The following is an 18,121-nucleotide window of genomic DNA, read 5'->3' as shown; positions in this document are numbered from 1 at the left end:
GTCATGGCACAACATAAACCACAGTAACTTTACAAGGCAATATATACAGATTTTACTAAACATAAGCCTTAGTAACTTTACAATGCAATATATACACGTTTTACACAAACAGCAGAGTTATCTTTTATCTCTGTACAGCACCCAAAAAAATAATGGTATGCCTACAAAAAATGGTTCAAATGGCTCTGAGCACTATGGGACTTAACTTCTGAGGTCATCAGTCCCCTAGAACTTAGAACTACTTAAACCTAACTAACCTAAGGACATCACACACATCCGTGCCTGAGGCAGGATTCGGACCTGCGACTGTAGTGGTTGCGCGGTTCCAGAGTGAAGCGCCTAGAACCGCTCGGCCACACTGGCCAGCTGGTAAGCTTACACTCACACCAGCTATATGTCATGATTCTCATCAGTGCTAGGGAAGTACTGTCCACCTTTTCATTCTTTCTACTCAAGTGACATTCAGCTGTACAAAAGCTATTTTACGCTGATCGCCATATTGCACCGACAACTAAACCTTGCAAAGCGCCATACATATCGTCAAATATGGAAAGACTCTTACTCAATTACACTGTCCTCCCACTGGGACCAGGAGCTTGAATATTAGTGCACGAAACCAATCTCCAACTCAGCAGTATATCAATGGGTACCATGTCGATGTAGTAAACATACAATTCATATTCTACACCATACAAAATCATCCCTTTTAATTCAGAAAGCCCTCAATGAATCGAAATGACTCTCAGAACTGATGTGCAAAGACAGGCTTGTTTCCCCCTCAGTACAAACACGCTACTGTTTCTGGTCCAGACCTTCCTGCTTGCTTGCGTTTCTCACCCATCTGCAGACTTTGGGATTACACGAACACAAGTATTTCCGCATCGTTTGCCATAATATTATATAATTTTCGCGGTACTTCTCGATATCAAGCACACGAAACATAATTCCGAAGATATAGACTGGAAATTATTTCTCTACAAACCCGAAATTTAGGCTAGGTGGAGTGTGCTCTAGACCACTGAGTAACTAGAAACAAATAGATGAAAAATGATATTTCCACCCACAAATACCTATGTCGTTGATGTAACAGATTCCAAGTCATCCCTATAATTTACAAGCCAACTAAGGTCTTTCCCATTTCTAGAGAACAGGCAAACATGTCTTCCACATGCCAGATGCACACACCACACTCGATCTTATCTCAACTAAATAAAGGCGTGAAATGTGCAGAAGCCGTCAACCAAACAATTTACATGGGAAGGAATAACCATCCAGTGCAAACACACCTCCGTACACAATTTTCTCAAATTTCCACTTGATCGCGAAAGCCGCCCATCTTACGATTGCAGTCACAATTGAACGTCATTCGACAATGAGCGAAGTAGCGGAAATACACACTGCTGTCAGCAGTGGCTCTGGAAATATAAATATCACTACCCTTCTTATGAATCGATGTACTCTTCCCTTTGCTATCACCGTACTCCAAATCCATAAACCTGATGCACAAATGTGAACATATCACGCATCCCCCACTACTAAGTATAATACTTCCTCAATAGCTGATTGCCTGTGATACAAAATAATACTGACCGGAAATCAACGATGGGTGTGCATGTCTCTTAGATTTCTTCCTGTGAGTGCTACCACTGTGTCTTATAAAGAGAGGCATAATCGGTTAGATGTTAAAAAAAAACCGATCGCAACAACTACTGCATGTTACTGTCACAAGCAATCTTGATTCTACAAGTGCACACAAGTATCCATGTTAATGGCTGTACCCGCTTTACGAATCGAGGTACAACATTACCTATCAATGAGGTGCTTTTTACGGACAAATACCGTGACGGTGATCTTAGGAATGTGTATTATCAGATCATGATGCAACCTAGTGGTAAAATTACCACATTTTGAAATTGATTTGGCTAAGGAACATAGTATGTAAGTGGTATTTGCCACTCCCTCAAACGGCCACCAGCTAGATAATTCTATAGTATTTGTAGTGTCTCGAGACCATATGAGAGGTTCTGCGATATATCCACTGAATTATAGGCAATGACTGATTGAGAAGGAACACAAACAGTAGTAGTAGATGATGTGTCGATTGAGGTCATAAGAAAAAAAAATGTACACTAGATTTTCAGATCTCTAGTGTTACGCTATCCTCTAGAAACAGCTCTTTCCATTCAATCACATACCTGCATTGGATCCTATTGACAATTCTTTTAATGATTACAAACACTACTCAAACATATTTCTGGCACTCTGATATCTAGCAACGAGTCACCTTCCTTGAATCTGTCTGCTACAGTAAAATTACAACCTGGTTTTAGCCAGTCCCTACACATCCTGCAGCTGCGCCCATTTCTACAGCTTCGCGCAGGTGATTGTTCCATTTTAAGTCAGAACTAAGCAGAAGTCGGAGAAAACCATACCCCCCACCTTCTGCAACCTGTGTAGAAACAGAGCGACCTGAGTTAGTGCGACAGGAGCATGTTTTGACCATTAGATGGAAATGCACACATTGTGGTGCATTCCCAAACTATATACAAGTACTATAGATCTACGTCCAATCAAATCTATTACCCCAACATGCTTTCATCGTTATTCTCTACCCCCCAACATAGGAAAATTAAGAACTATAGAAGTTCCACTAACTTCATCTGATATAGAAGTCATGTAGGCGCCATTGCTTGCGTGATGACACATAGCTGTGGTGCAGTCCAGTACAGAGAAAGAGATTTCGCAGTGCTTCCTCAGAATAGCGAAGTGTGCAGCTCTCCAAACATTCCTAACGGTATACCCTCACCAAGTTCACACCTCAAACTGCGCAACGTTAAGTATTTCTGGGACACTATACAATTTCCACGAGTTCGACTTGGTTATTATTTTAGATAGCAATGTGGCTTCAGTATAACATTGAGAACGTTGCTAGATGCACTTCCGATGTTAAGTAGCTACACATGGCAATGCGTCAGCCGCACGTCGTGCATGATCCATTAGAATCACTGAGGAGAAAGCAGCTTGTGCTATTCTGGAACGGATTTCTGCATCGTCTTCGCAGACCGCAGTTAGAGAGAGGTTAGTGACGAACCCACGCGTGCGGTCCAGCTTGGAGCATCTGCACTCTGTAAATAAGTCTTCGCTCCCGTCCAATCGCGTCATCAACAGTGCCTAGGTGATTACATATTCTGAGAGGAATTTCTCAGGTACCAAGTATCAAAGGGATGTCGCCGCCTCATGCGTGCGGTCATCTGTGCATGGTTTCACAGGTGACGTTCACATCACTTCACGGGGCTGTCATTATCCTCCTGTGCAGTCCAGTGGACAGGGTGTGGGGGAGCGGTGCATGAACACGTTGATTGCATTACTTTACGAGTGGACCTGTAGGCTGTGCCATGCTCTATTTGGGCATTTTACGAGCACTGAGTGTGTCTACACATCACTGTGCAGCATTATTTAGCAGTTGCTTGCAGGTCTGCACTGAAGTTATTTCGGAAAATTAGGAGTTGTTTGCATGTCCACAGAGCGTTATTTAGGAGTAGTTTACAGGTCTGTGCGCTGTGTGGCGTAATCCCAGCATGTGTTTTGTACCAGTGTGATAAATATACTCCGTCCCTAAATAAAATGTTCAAAAATAAATAAAGTACACTCATTCCTCTCTCCAGCAGCCAAGTGCAGGCTGAGTCATTTTCGCGCCATTTTCCCCCTACAGACCAGCATCTTCGATTACGTCACATGAAGGATGATACCACCCTCTGGTGGCACTACTGTGTACTAGGTCAGTTGTAGTCTAGATCTAGTGGTGGGGACACTGCCAGCAAAATAAAAACTTACGTCCATCATAGGCAGAGTTGTTGTCCCACCATTTCCACCCACCAGCTTGGATTACATCACGGAACGGATGACAGTGCACTCTGGTGGTGGTAGTGTGTACTTGGTCAGTTGGAGTGCGGAAGTCCTGCGAGCACACTGGATGGTGGTGTTGTCTGTAATTGTTTAAATAAAGACTGGTGCATGATTTCGACAGGTGACAATTAGCAAGCATGTTGTAGAGTGTTTTAGATGGATTATTATTTTGACAATTTAAGAGTTGTTTGGCTCTCTGGACGTAAATGTATTGCATTATTTACCAGTGGTTTGCATGTCTGTAGGCAGTTCAATGCGTTATTTTGACAGTTTACAATTAGCAGGCATGTGCGTTGAGCATTATAGGTGAGTTATTTAGGAGTGGTTTGCAGGCCTGTATGCTGTGTGGCATGTCACAGTGTGTGTTCTGTATCATTGTGATAAATATACTCCATCCCTAAATAAATTGTTCCTAAATAAATAAAGTACACTAATTCCTCTCTCCAACAGCCCAGTGCAGGCTGATTCCATTTCCCTTGAATCCCTCGGAAGAGGTGGCTGTCGGGTGACTTAGGTTAGTGGATGTGAGCTTTGTTTGCCGCAATTTTCTTATGTTGGTAGCGAAACCTCAAGTGACCCTTCTTTACCACCCAAATTCAAACTTGATGCCCATTCATAGGAAGAAGTGGCAGCCGGATGACTTAGGTTAGCGGGGGTAGCCCAAATGACCTATCTTCCCACGATTTTCTTAGCTTAGTAGAGATAACTGTGATGTGATGCATTATCCTGTAGGAATTTGAACTTTCCACCATTTTTCTGGTGGAGGGAAGGGGAGGAGGGCGTGGCACTTTACCACCAGAGAGGTTAATAAATTGATCAATTTAATTAAGTTTTCAATCAAATTGATAAGAGTGAGTGGGTGTCTATTCCAATGACTCAGACCTGTAAGTGTACCTGTAACAGAAATGGGGGGAAAGGGGTTGGGGGAGGGAGAGGGGGTGGTTGGGGGACAATAGGTTAAGTGCCTGTCAATCAAAAGGAAATGGGGGTGATATGGAAAAGCACTTAACAGAACAATAGGGTAAGTCAGACCTGAAAGTGTACCTGTAGCAGCAAGGGCGGAGGGGGTTGGGGGAGGGGAACAATAAGTTAAGTGCAGCGACATGGAAAACCACTTAACAGAACAATAGGCTAAGGACCTGTCAATCAAAGGAGAACGATAGGTTAAGTACCTGTTCCCGATGTAGGCAACCTGTACTAACAAAAGTTCGCACTGGCCTAGCCCCTCTACTCACCTTTGCTAAAAGTTTGCATTGGCTGGGAATCGAACCAGGGCTGTCAGCGCAACGATATAAATAGTATTTTGAAAAGTGTAACAGTTGATTACTCTCTTTCTTTTTAGTCCCTTCCCCCTGAAATATAACTTGTTGCAGACCCACTTTTAACATGTCACACGTGTGTATGATTTTAATAATAATAACAACCATAAAACATATAAATTATTTAAATGTAATAGTAATTATTTGGATGTGATGCATGTCAAGAAAGTAATTGCCTAGCTTGCCAGATCACCTAATAACCATTCCTGTTCGCACAGAAACCGGGGGCCTCAATTATTTCTGGTGATAATGCTGCACATTATGTTCTGGGAATAATGCTGCTTATTACGATCTACGTTGAAACTCTGTGGTCAACAACACAGTCAACGAAGACCAAAAAAGGACGAATAAGGGAAAAAACTGGAGTAGGCGCAAAATATTGTGAAGTGGTAGGGGAGAGTGTAATGAAGAACATATTAAAAATGCCCAACTGTGGGGTATCAGCTTTGGCGTGGGAGCAGGGAGCGTTTAAAGGTCACTTTTTACGTTTTCTCGAATGACTCGAAAACCTCTGCTTCTAGCAAAAACGTTTCCCAGTGCAAAATTAAACTGCATTAAATATCCTATAAAAAAGATGCTATTCATTTTTTATTCGGAAGTACTAGTTTCTGCGCTGCAGAGGATGTAAAAATTGACTGTAATATGATGTGGGTTAAGAACAAATAGTAAATGACTGTACCTTATCGAATTACAGTAGAGCCGTATTGAGGGATAAATTGTGTTGCGGAGCTGAGACGGGTGGCAGCGGGAGGAAGCGGTGGATGGCGGTTAGAGGTGTGAGGGAGGGCAGGTGGCCAGAATGACGTCACTTACTTCCATCCTTTGTTCGACCGCAAAACGAAGCAATCGAGTCCCCCACTCTCTCTGCACCATTACGTCGCAGGAAAGAATTACACATTGTTTCACATCATACCGACTATTCTGCAGCACGCCTTGTAAATGCATTAAAAAATAATATGTTAAGTGATCACTTACACTGTAATCCCGAGTCGAACTACAAGCTGGAAAAACGCTACAGGAATGCAAGCAGAGTTTCCGTTCAAATAAATGCACGGGAAAATAATGCCGCAAACAAAACTAAGCATGCGGTCATAAATCGTAAATAAATAGAAATTGTGTTATATGCTGACAGCCACGACAGAGGAATTACCGAAACTTTGCACTACCAGTATGAACTTAAGCAACAGGTTTCATAAAATCAGAGGCTCATATGCAAGAAATCGTCAAAAATTGTACGTCTATAAACGAAAACAGCGCGACACAGAAGCAACGCATTGTAATCCTCGGTGGTGCAAATAATGTTTACAGATATTAATTAAAAGGAACAACTCGCAGTTTGATTCTGTAATTGATTTAGAATAAGACTCAATCTGTTGTTGTTACAGGCATTCCCCACGGGCACGACCAAATTGTTTCATCCTGTGTAAATAAAGACAGAAAGCAAACAGGATGCACAAAAAATTTGCAAATCGACCAACAGTGCTTTATTTCTCACCACAGATGTCTTAGAAAGAGCTCATTTCACAAAACGCTGGATGCACCTAAATAAAAGGGACAAAATAAATTTGGGCCAAAAAATCATGGATTTTGTGAAAACTGTGTCAAGTGTAATGGGACTGTGGGGCACATTCCTCTAGTATCAGAAGGATCAGTGTCAGAACTTGCAGCAGCAGAAACTGGATCAAAACAGAAGCAGAAATAGCAGCAGCCTGACAGAAGCAACAGCAGAATCAGCAAAAGTCACAGCAACAGAAAGGACCACAGTCTTACACTGTGGGGCAACTGGGACAGCCATTACAATTGCAGCAGCAGCAGGAGAAACAAAGACAGCTGCTGAGAAAATGATAACACTAGCAGAACCCTCACCAACATAGCAGGAACAACAGCATCAACAACAGTAGCAGCACCTGCAGAAATAGCAAGATCACAAAATGATTCCACCCCATCACAGTGGACATCACAGCTTCGGACAACAAGAGGGCGAAAATATCAAGAGAATGCAGACTTCCACCTCACAGCCAGAATTTTCTATGGGGGCACAAAATAAAAACTCACAGGTAAATACAAAAATATGAACTTGGTTCTTTTTCATCAAAATGTGCAATCATTAACTAGTAAAATAAGCGAAATGGTGGCAGTTGTGTATCTGTACGAAATAATATAAACTTTATAAATATAAAATTTCCTGTTGAAATAATGAAGGAAAAAGATGTAGTGCTATGAGGAGTTGAGATAATGGACACTAAACTAGCCATTATTTGTTCGTAGAGAGCTCCTACTGATGACATAAATACTTTCCTAAAAAGTTTGGAATATTCACTTAAGAGACTAATACAAAGAAACAGAAGAGTTATTCTACGGGGTAATTTTAATATTGACTTTTCAAAGGACACCAAACAAAAAAATGAAATACTGAATCTCTTGCAAATCTACCACAGAAACAGCAACTCATATCACAAAGACTTCATCTACCACCATTGATCACATATTTGTAAAGGTAGACATGAACTATAAAATGGAAACACTAAACATAGGCTTTGGGGATCACACAGCTCAAAAACTCTCTCTGAGTATGGAAACTGAGTTGCAATTTAAACATTGCCTAACAACCACCAGTAGAAACTACAGTAATGAAAATACAAATCACTTCCTCCATTACCTGAGCAAAGAAAACTGGAAAGAGGTTCATAACTGCAAACACACCTATGGTAAATTTAATAACTTATTAACAATTTTTTCTACTATTTTGAATTGTTCTTCCCTCCAACACAGAGGAAAATATACACTAGGAAAACAAAAAATAATGGATCACTTCTGTGAGTCTGGTATCCTCAAACAAAAAAAAGATTACTACACAGATTGTCATCAGAATTTGGTACTTATTACAAAAACTATAAAAAAATCTTCAAAAATGTTGTCAAACAAGCAACAATAATAACAAAGGGCACATACATAGCAAATTCCACCAATAAGATGAAAGCCATATGGAATATTGTAAGGAAGGAAACTGCAGCAGAGCAGACAGATTTCCATAATATTAACAGCCTAGTGGAGAAGTCAGCTGTGATAACTGAACGTACAAAAACGGCAAATGAATTTAATTCCTACTTTACACAGATAGCTGAACATCTTATAAATCAAAATTTACAGTGTACTCCCAGAAATCAATCCAGATGTACTATAAATAATAAATCTATTTTTCCATACCCCACCAATGAAAAGGAAATTACTTGCTATAATCAAAGAACTGAAGCCCAAATTCTCTGTTGGTACTGACAATATCAGTGACTACAACTTGAAGAAATGTGCTCTCCTCATCCCGTTGCCAATATTTGTAACTGTTTACTATCAGAAGGGGTGTGTGTCGTCTATTGTTGACAATGGCCTTAATGGCCGAAAGCTTTATTTGTTATTTGTGACAGTATTTTTGTTGTGCCTATCTGTGACTCCACTCTATAGGTGAGTAGCAACTTTATCTTTTCATAATATTGTTACATTCCAGCCTGAATTTTCCATTGTTTGATTTGAGAATTGTAAGAGACATAGAAAATGCTGCCTCAAGAAGCTCATGAAAGCCCTTATTTAAGAAACTTCATGTCCTTCCATTACCATGTCTCTATATTTTACAAGTAATAATATTTGTTAGGAAAATCGTAGAAAATAGCAACAATCTTTTATCAACTAAACTGGGGTATCCATCTGCACAACACAAGCAGAAAGCAGTATATACACATTCAACATGTATACACAGCACTAAAACAGAATGGACCACTGCAAACATGAAACAGACTATACAATAATTATATATAAAAACAAAGATTAGGTGACTTACCGAACGAAAGCGCCGGCAGGTCGATAGACACACAAACAAACACAAACATATACACAAAATTCAAGCTTTCGCAACAAACTGTTGCCTCATCAGGAAAGAGGGGAGGAGAGGGGAAGACGAAAGGAAGTGGGTTTTAAGGGAGAGGGTAAGGAGTCATTTCAATCCCGGGAGCGGAAAGACTTACCTTAGGGGGAAAAAAAGGACAGGTATACACTCGCACACACGCACATATCCATCCACACATACAGACACAAGCAGACATATTTAAAGAGGCAACAGTTTGTTGCGAAAGCTTGAATTTTGTGTGTATGTTTGTGTTTGTTTGTGTGTCTATCGACCTGCCAGCGCCTTCGTTTGGTAAGTCACCTCATCTTTGTTTTTATATATAATTTTTCCCACGTGGAATGTTTCCTTCTATTATATAGACTATACAATAAGCTACCTAATAACATTAAAACAATAGACATTTCGAAATTTAAAACTGCTGTCCATAAATATTTATTGAAAATTTGTTGTTATAGTATAGAGAATATCTTCAAACATAAAAATTTATTGTCAAATATTAAAAAAAGAATGAATGAAATGCTAATCAAAAGTTTTATGTAAAAAAACTGATTGAAGTACTTGTGTTAAACATCAGGTATGAAAACTCAATTTTCAGTTGTGGTAATTTTAAGCCTAAATCAATATAAATATTCTTGTACATTTTAAAAATGTGTATTGTAAATCACAACAACTTGTCCAGTATCATAGCACATTGTACAACAAATGATTAGAAGGGTCAATAAAAAATAAAAATTAATGAAAAAATGAAATAAATCACTGCTGCCGCAGTGCACAGACACAACTGGAGTGTGTTTATTTTCCACAAAATGTGTTAACACTAAAATGGAATGCAGATATTAGTTGCTAATAAAACTGCACACATGAAGAGAATCTACATAAATATCCACACACCGCCTTGCACTGTTACTTGGAAAATAATTGTTAGTCATCCTGTATGATTGTTGTGGCTTTCTTCTCAGAAAGTCAGTTCTCCCACCAACAGAACTGCTCACTCTTTAAGTATACACACAGAATAATTGACTACACCCACCCCAGCATTTCCAGTCCAATTCTCTTACGTGGGTAGACAAAATAATTTCACTGTGCTCATGTGTAAATAGTGAGGGGACCCAGTTTATTAAGTGAGTACTTATTTGCCTTAATTAAGAGTGAGAGTGGCTGAAAAGTGCATAATCTGTTAGTGTGACATTGTCAGTGACTGCTGCAATGTTGGCGAGACTGGAATACATGGATTGGTAAATACCAGTTATTTGAGAAAAGATGAGAAAGTTGATAGTTTCAGGGAAAAAACACGGTGTTATTCATGCATCTTGCAGAAAAGAGTACTCCAGAGCTAAGCCAATTAAAAGATTTATAGGAGAGATTGTTTCAAAAGAACAGCCTTCAAACATTATTTGGTGTCAAACATTCGTGTTCAGCTGAAGAAAATTTTGATTTTAAAACTAGCTGCCCAAACTAGCTGCCTTTTTTGTGTGAAGGCTATTGATGATGAATTTTTTGATAAACAGAAGGAAAAAAAAAATGATGGCGAGAGGTTTACAGTGTTTGCTTCTTCAGTTATGAGAAAATAATTACAGTTCGTGCAGAAGTGAGGAAGAATTAATGGGGACACAGCATCCGAAGGCATATCTTCTATATTGGGGATCTACACACTGGAGATGTAAGGTATCATGAAGGCTGATACAAAATGTTCTTTATAGGCTCAGCACCTAAATATAGGAAAAGTGGACGCCCTGAGATTGAAGGAATTAATGTGTTAATGGAGGAAATATTCAGTAACATGACGGAAATGATGACTGACAGTTCACCTTAGCCTTTAGATGAGTTGCTGGAGCATGTTTCAGAACATTACCTCATATAAAGACAGTCAAGAGCATAGTGAGAGAAAAGTATGGGTACTGCGTTGTTTTTGAGCATGATCCACATCAGAAAAACTGTTGCGTGTTTCCGTAGTTCAGGTGAAAAAATTTTGAATGACACTTGGTACTCTTCAAAGTTTTGAACAAGCAGAATGGGAAAGAATTGTAAAAGCAGCTGCAACTATAATCTAGAAAGACAATCAGCCAATGGTACATTGTGACAAATTCTGTAGTGGGACTGAGGAAATGGTACCTCATACACTCCGTTTCTTCAGGGACTGCATTTCAGCGAAGAAAAGGGCAAAACAGAAAATTGGAAAGAAGCTGACCTCTGCATCCCATGCCCTCATTGCTGCCATTTGCCCTCGATCATTCGTATCATCTATACGATATGCTGTTGATCTTCATTCACAGGAAGTTTGGATCAAAAACATTGATCAATCCACTTGCTGGTTTGGAATTCACTGGAATGTATTATGAAGCACAAAAGCTGGAGCTATCAACTGCATACTGCACTGAAATGCCTGCACCAAGTGGAACATGTTGTCAATACACGGTATATTCGACAATGTTCATTTCAGCATCTGCACTTTTCACAGCATTGGGGGAAATCGCACCAGCCTCAGTTCTTCCACCATGTATAGAGATCCAGAAGCTTCAATTGGCTCCCTCTGCCACAGAAGTAGGCCACCTGTGTGTGTTATGGAATTTCAGGTACTTGGACATAAGACAAACAATGCGTTACAGAAGATTGCTGTCCTTGATTTGAAAATGATGAGTCCCATTTCATCTGACATACTAACCCACCAAGCCAGATGTGCTGTGGATGTGAAGTACGCGGCTCCAATCCATGCAATCCACTCTACAAGTGCCAGCAGTTCCTTAATGGAAGGTTGCACAGGATATTTACCAAGCACCTGAATATCAACAACACCTAAATAAACTCCGGTATGCTGCATTCGTTAAAAGCATCAACAAAGCCAAATCCAGACCTCGCCTCATTGCCACCAACCACAGGAGCTGTGCACCACCACTCTTTTAAAATTTATTTACAGGTATATTAATTTCATTAATTTCCTATTTTTATGTAATGCTTTTTACAACTTCATTTCTTGCTACTTACAGATGTTTGGTTACTTATTTACAGATACAACTATGGCTCAATAACACCCTACTGCAGAGCGGGTAGGGATGGAACCGAGGAGAGTATGGATTGCTCCTATGCAATAATCAACAAAGACCCAGTAGCATCTGAAGCTGTACTGAACAACATCTTTTGCTGATATTCTACTGGGTGTGGGGGATGATATGGATGCCAAAAAGCCAGAATTACATATTCCATTGTATGTGTATGAATGGAGCATCGTTACTTAATCTGCAAAATGAGATGGTGATAGTGATACAATTGTTGATTTTTGAAATGTACCGATTCAAGATACGATGTTATTTTATAATAACTAATGCAGATTTTCCATTATTTCTGAAGTTTAATGGGTTTAAATATTATAAAACACTATTTTTAATAATCTGCGATTTTTCCATTGCCTACATTGCAGAAATTATGAGCTCTCGAGAGAAAATGAATAGCATCTACTTTTGGGGGAAATTTAAAGTAGTTTAATTTTGTATTGGGAAACATTTTCATTGGAAGCTGCAGTTTTTTTTAGTTATTCCAGAAAAATGTAAAAAGTTACCTTCAAAGGTCTCCCACCACAACGTTCACACCCCACAGGTGAAGATTTTCACTATGTTGTTCATGACAGTCTCCCCTACTACTGTACAAAAATTGGTGACTACCGAATTTTCCCCCCTAATGGTCTACTCAACATTCTATGCCAGTTTCTGGAATGATGAAAATATTCTCTCAGTGCCCAGATGACAAGCATCACTTATTCCAATGTGTGCCACAATATACAATTGGCTGCTCCCTGTTCCCACAATGGTTGCTGGAATAGCTTATTCAACAAGTTGAATGTCATTTCCATGCATATACAGGGTGTCCCATTTATCTTAACCACTCTAAATAACTGTTTGTCCAGATGCTCATTACAAAATGTTTCAAGCTCAAGCAAATGTTCTTTAGCTGTCAGGGGGACATCAATCAGCATGATTGCCTTCGTTGTAGCTTTGTTTTTTTTTTACAAAGATATGAACAGTGGTATGCCTTTTTCCAGTGGCATCCTGTATTTTTTATTTGGTAATTCATTTCCCGTCCTAAGGACATATTCAAAAATGTATCACAATATACCATTCACTGAAACACAATGTTATTAATTACATAACACAACATTGACGTTGACACTCCCAGCGCTTAGTGTAGGTACTCGGGATAATAGAACACATCCACACGCTGACGTTGACAGAGCACAAATGTAAAAATTAGTAAAATGCACACACATCATTCCGTCAACCATCGTCAGCTGAAGAGTTGTGCGAGGAGAATGTACACCAACGAAGAGAAGGTAGAAATGCCACTGATCTACGGGGAATGTAAGTTAGCAGAACAGTAATTGCAATACTGTTTTCTTATGTACGGGTACATTTAGTACAGTAGTTTAGTCCTTTTAAATACTGTCGTGTAGAGTAGGCATACAGTAAAGGCTGTCCTTCAAACAGACTGCATCGACATAACGTTTCTTTTATTATTGTTGTTGAAGGTAGGTGAAATGCTACACCGGCAGCGGAACTGTACAGAGAGCGATATCCTGACAAGAACCCACCTTCCCGATCGATGTTTTCTCGTCTTGTTGCGACGCTTCAGAAAATGGGAAGTTTCAACCCACGACAACGCAATTGTCGAAGCACTCGCACAGACGAAGCTGCTGAAGTTACTGTTCTTGCTTCTGTTGCTATGAATCCACATGTGAGCACACGACAGCTTGAACACGAGATTATCATTCCTAAAACCAGTGTACATCATATTCTGACACATCACCAGTTCCGTCCTTACCATGAACACCTACATCAAGAATTACATGAGAATGATTTCCAGAATCGTGTACAGGTCTGTCAGTGAGCATGGCAGCAAATCCTCACCAACCCGAACTACTTCTCCAATCTTCCATTTACCGATGAATGTTCCTTCTCAAAGAAAGGACAGGTAAATACAAGGAACAGGCATTATTGGTCCAGTGACAACCCACATTGGCTTAGACAGGTGGAACATAAGCATCAATGGAGAATTAACGTCTAGTGTGGGACGCTTGGTACTACAATTACTGGCCTGTAGTTCATCTAAATGACACAGCATATGCCAACTTCGTCAGACGAATTCTTCCTCCTTTTCTGGATGAAGTGCCGCTACGAACCAGAATGCTTATGTGGTATCAACACGATGGATGTCCAGCACATAATGCCTTGTGTACACGTCATGTTCTGAACCGAAGGTATCCTGCCAGATGGATTGGTTGAGGAGTAACAGTTACTTGGCCTGCTAGGTCTCCTGATTTAAATCCTCTGGACTTTTTTCTTTGGGGATGCATTAAAGAGGTTGTCTATTGCAATATTCCAACAACTCCAGAAGATGTGCAGCAACATATCGTGATTGCTTGTAATTCTCTGCAGCAGGCAACACTGGAAGCAGTAAATAATACTTTCATTCAATGAGTGCACCAGTGTATCGGTGTCCAGGGTCACCACTTTGAGCACCTTTGAATGTTCTACCCCTGGACGATGGTACAGGAGAGTCAATGTCAATTTTCTGTTATGTTTTTACTTGGCTTTCATTTGTTTTCTGACAACTCCAGCATGTGGATGAGTTTGTGATCCAGGGCTCAAAGTCAATGTTGTGTTATGTAATTAATAACATTGTATTTGTTGTGTTTCAGTGAATGGTACACTGTGATACAATTTTGAAAAGGTCTTTGGGAGAGGAAATGAATTACCAAATAAAAAAATACAGGTTGCCATTTTAAAAAGTCATAACGCTGTTCATATCTTTGTAAAAAACAAAGCTACAAAGAAGGCAGTCATACTAATTGATGTCCCCCTGACAGCTAAAGAACATTTGATTGAAACATTTTGTAATTTGCATCTGGACAAACAGTTATTTAGGGTGGTCAAGATAAATGGGACACCCTGTATACTGAGTGCACAAGGAGTCGTTCATATCCATCATTTCCCTCATGGATACTGTTATGTGTCATATGTTCAAACTGCCGATGATTGTCATACACCTACCCATTTACAGTTTTTCCCCCTTCCCACATTGGTCACAGTAAACTTCCTAGCAGGTAAATTATGTATCACACTGGCTCAGTTTCAGTTTGGGACAGCACCTGAGTTTCCCAAGGTAGGTACCACTGATACGCCACTTGCAATTAAGTTTACACATAGTGATATATTCTGTATTACCTATAGAGGAGACTGTATCCACTGGAGTGGCTAGTACTTGATAATCACAAAAAAATTTTCATTACGGTCAAAGTATATCATGTAATGTACAATCCATCTTCAGATGCTTGCCACAATTGACACACTAATAGAAAAGGTATTTCTTGTATATCCTTGTTACAAAAAAAGCCTGAACTACTACTTTTATTACACATACATCAATTTTTATATCTAAATCCATAGGTGCAACTACACTTCCTCTTCATTTTTATTACTTTATTTTATGCTTTCTTAGGATAGTAACACTAAAGCTATTACATGTGTAAGATTTTTTTGTTGGTTTGCAGTTAGTAAACTTGGTGAACATGTCAAAGCCGTAAAAAAACAATATGATTGCAAAGACTTACTTTCGTTATTTATTCCGGAACTGACATGCAATGGTATAAAACATGACTGGCAAGTGGGTAAAGAAAAGGCTTTCAGCTTATGACCTCCTTGTGCAGTTCCCTGCCATTTGAGGAAAATGTAATGTAACAGTACAAATATTTGCTTCTTAATATCATTTTTCCCACTAAGCAGGTCATAGGGTTATTGGAGGAAGTGTGGTGAATTAAAAATTCCTACAAGAGACTAATCTTCTTTCTCTTGTTTTCTCTACATAAAATGTAACTTGTAAAGTGACTCAAACAAAATGTCTGCAAATATTATTTCAACCATCTGTAGATGCGTCTACTTGTTTAGCTAATGGACTGTGCAAGACAGTGAGATGTTACTACATTTGTGCCACCATTCTCTATTTTATTCTATTTGATTTAAGGATAAATTTAGTCCTGGCTTGTTTTGAGTATAGTCTGCAAAAACACACACACACACACACACACACACACACACACACACACTTGAAATACTTAGGAAGATCTAGGGACACTCTGCAAAATGCATTTGTCTTCAGCTTCTAGAGAAAAAAATTGGCCCAATGCCATAAATCTGGATCTAAAAATGTTGATATTGGTGACTCAGTGCTTGATTTGTGACAGTACGTGCTGGTATGACAAACCGGTACCTGTGAAGGTCACAGCACCAGGACTCTCTTTATTTTGTTACAATCAAGCATTCGGAAGTAAATATTGAACAAACTACACACCAAATGGAAGCATGGATTATGAACGTGCTTCACACAGCATCCAATGATTAGCTGTAGAAACAAATGATTCCACTTCCACTGACACTGGCACTGAAAGAGAATGTCACAGACTCCATTAAAATGATATATGAAGATTGTAGAGGACGTTTTTACAATACATCTCCAACAGAGGCAGCTCAGTTCTTGGCAGAACAGAATGTGTAATATAAATGGTACAAAATGCATACAGTTAAGTAATCTGAATGCCTCCATACCTAAACCAAGGTAAAAGTAGATTGTTGTTTTGGAAATGGGTTCTAAAACAGTGCAGTGTTTAATTAAATATATTTGGGACAGTGATCCCACAAAGTGTGATTTTGGCAATCTAGGTGTTTTTGGTTACATAAAAATTGAAAAACATTTGTTACCATAGCCTAGCAACTTGATTTTATACCTACATCTGATACTTGGCTACCCTTTTTTTTTCCTTTTCTTTTCCTCATAGTAACACACTGTCTGAATCAGTGTCTATCTGCTCTAATTTGTTTTAACACTTAGATTTCCAATCAACTTTCAGCAGTTTCCTTTTTTTTACCTCCTCCAACTTTTCAATTTTCCCTTATACAGGTATGGTAATGAATTATAAATGTTGATAAACTATGTGGTAAGTTCCTTAGGCTAACAATGTACGGATGACGTGTTTAAACATATGTTATGACACTAGAGTGATAATATCAGTTCAAATGAATGAGTACATTCCCAAGCTTCAAAGTGCAAACTGAGTTTGAACGAGTAACATCTTCAACTGATTATCATTCATGCAAGTCAAACTTACTGGTATACACAGCTATGGTCTTCACGGACACCCACCAAAGTTTGCTGCTGCAATGTGGTTTGCATAGTGGAATGTTTAGTAAAGCTTGCACATGTTGACAGGTTTATGCACTACTTCTGCTAGTTTCGAATTTGATTCAGGTTTTGAGTGTAGTTTACAGATCAATTTGGCTCAGTAAACACCTCACTATGTGGTAACATTTTCTGTAACATTTACCTAAAAGGAACATGTATATCACAGTTTGCTGCTGCAATGTGGTTTGCATAGTGGAATGTTTAGTAAAGCTTGCACATGTTGACAGGTTTATGCACTACTTCTGCTAGTTTCGAGTTTGATTCAGGTTTTGAGTGTAGTTTACAGATCAATTTGGCTCAGTAAACACCTCACTATGTGGTAACATTTTCTGTAACATTTACCTAAAAGGAACATGTATATCACAGTTGATAAGATGTTTTGTGAATCATGATACCAAAATATGCTGAGTTCCTATGAATGAAAAATGAGCAGTTACTTAAGTTAAGAAAATTTATGATGAGTTTGTCTTGAAGTTCAAATGTAAATTTTATATTTCTGTGTAATGTGTTGTTTGCTGTCATCAAAGAGGAACAAGCTTCTACTCAACAGATGGTAACAGACAGACAAAGATGATACTGAATGAATTTTCATTCTGAAGTGGAGTGTACACTGATTTGAAACTCCTTGCAGATTAAAACTGAATTTTTGATTTTCGTAGCCAAGTGCTCTATTGACACAGCTATCAAAGCATGACACACAAACCTCTCTCACAGCTTTACATCCGCTGGCAACTCTTGTGCCTGCCAAACTTCACCTGAGAGTGCAAGTTCCACA

Source organism: Schistocerca serialis, chromosome 6 (assembly GCF_023864345.2).
Source record: "Schistocerca serialis cubense isolate TAMUIC-IGC-003099 chromosome 6, iqSchSeri2.2, whole genome shotgun sequence".
NCBI classification, from domain to species: Eukaryota; Metazoa; Arthropoda; class Insecta; order Orthoptera; family Acrididae; genus Schistocerca; species Schistocerca serialis.
Note: the sequence above shows the minus strand (reverse complement) of the source record.